Here is a 2,171-nt window from a genome sequence, read left to right on the forward strand (position 1 = left end):
CTGTGTTGGTACAACAACTCGCATTTACACACCACCTACAACATTCAACAATGACCCAAGGTGCCTCACAAAGACATAAAGAAGATGGTGCTGAACAAAGGAATGAGAGATGAAGAGGGGTGACCAAAGCTTCATCAAAGAGATGGGTTTTAAAGAGGATCCATGCCTTTGTCACTTCCAGATTCAATTATCCCAATGCCTCCCAGCCAGGTTCAGATCCTCCACACTCGACAAACTTCAGCTTATCAGACAATCTACAACCCATATCATAACCCACACTAAGTCCCATAAACTTATCAGCCCTTTCCCTGTTGATCTACATTGGACTCTTGTCCACCCATGGTTTAAGTTTAAAATGATCACTCTCGTGTTTAAATTCCTTTGTAGTTTCACCTTTTCCTATTTCTGTATCCTCATACCTTCTATCTAATCACAGAATTGTTTTTTTTCTCTGACTCCGATCTTTTCTGCAAGCCTCGCTCCCATTGACCCACCATTGCTGGCTCAGCCTTCAGTCATCTAGGCCCCTCTGACATTCCCTCCCTAAACCCCGCTGCCTCTCGACTTCACTGTCCTCTTTCACCCTCCTTACAACCCGTATCTTACACGAAGCTTTTGGTCACCCCTCTGAATTTCTCCTTCTTACAAATATTTGTCTGATTACACCTCTGTAAAGCAACTTGGAATGTTTTTCTAAGTTTAAAGGTGCTATATAAATATAAGTTGTTATTGTTGCTATATCAGGCGTCTGCCTTGGCTCAGCAGTAGCACTATAATTGCTCAGTCAGAGGTTATGAGTTCAAGCTACACTCCATGACCAAGGCTAATATTTCTGTGCAGCACTAAGTCATGGCGGAGCGACTGCACTATGCTATCAACAACTGCAGGTCCATAGACATGGACAATTACGTGCTGTCCCGCAATGTGGACAATGCAGAAGGTTCTGATACAGACTATTAATTCTCTGAACATGAACTGCTGCACCAGGGGTTGATGGTGAGCAAGCCTTCTGATAGTGTAAGTGACTACTGCAGCTATCGTGAGAAGCCCAGAATATTTTAAATGTATATGTACTTGAAGAAAAATGAATGTGATAAATGTTATTGTTTGATTTTAATTTCAACTATAAGCAGGTTTAAGAAAAAAATACATTTCTCATCCTGGTATTTTGTTTTTGTTCATTTTGTTCTGCACTGCCAGAGATGTCTTTCAGACAAGATGAGAAATCAAGTCCCCTTTTGTCCTCTCAGGTGCGCATAAAGGACCCCATTGTATTTTTGCAAGAAGAGTAGGGAGGTTAAAGGAAAACACTTGCATTTAATCAGCAGTTTCTGCAACCTCAGGATATGTTAACGTGCTTTACATTAAATGAAGTACACACCTGCACTTTGACCAATATCAGAAACAGAATACTGCTGATGCTGAAAATCTGAAATAAAAAGTGCTGATGAAATGTCTCAGATCTGAAATGTTACCCCTGTTTCTCTCTCCACTGTAAAAACTAATTATCTGCTCATTATCTCATTGCTGTTTGCGAGACCTTTTGCTGTATGCAAATTGGCTGCTGTGTTCCCAACATTACAATGGTATTAACTGGCGTTATGCTCACAGAAGGAGCAATGATGAAAAATATAATGTACTGGAGGATTTATGAACCAAACGTCAACCGTTTGAACTGAGATCCAAGTAAATAGACACATTAAGACGAAAGACAAAATGAAGGCGCGGTCAGGTGACCCCTTCCTATATTGTCAATAAACAAGCCTGTCTCCGAAGATGAAACTCATTAACTGTGTCTGTATTAGCTTTGGGGAAAACATCTTGAAATGGAAAGAAGCTCATTTCATGTTAGTGACTCCTGTCTACAGGAATGGGACTAACAAAGAATCTGCAGACAGTCTGACTCCGCATTCCAAAGCAAGATGAATCGGTGTGAAGTAGCACCATTGTACCAGAATGGTCGCTATCCAGACGCCAACGGCTAGCAATGATTTCGATATCCTGGATCATTGTGTGGTCACATCAGGGGAAAGGGCCTTTGCCACCTGACAGAGACACTGGAGTGAGAGGGGAGATCTACCAAAGATCAATGAAAGCCAGTCCCAGCCTGAGACTGTGAGATACGGTCCCGCTAAGCAGAAGAACTCTGCTGAATAACAACTTGAACGATC

Source organism: Heterodontus francisci, chromosome 9 (assembly GCF_036365525.1).
Source record: "Heterodontus francisci isolate sHetFra1 chromosome 9, sHetFra1.hap1, whole genome shotgun sequence".
Classification (NCBI taxonomy): Eukaryota; Metazoa; Chordata; class Chondrichthyes; order Heterodontiformes; family Heterodontidae; genus Heterodontus; species Heterodontus francisci.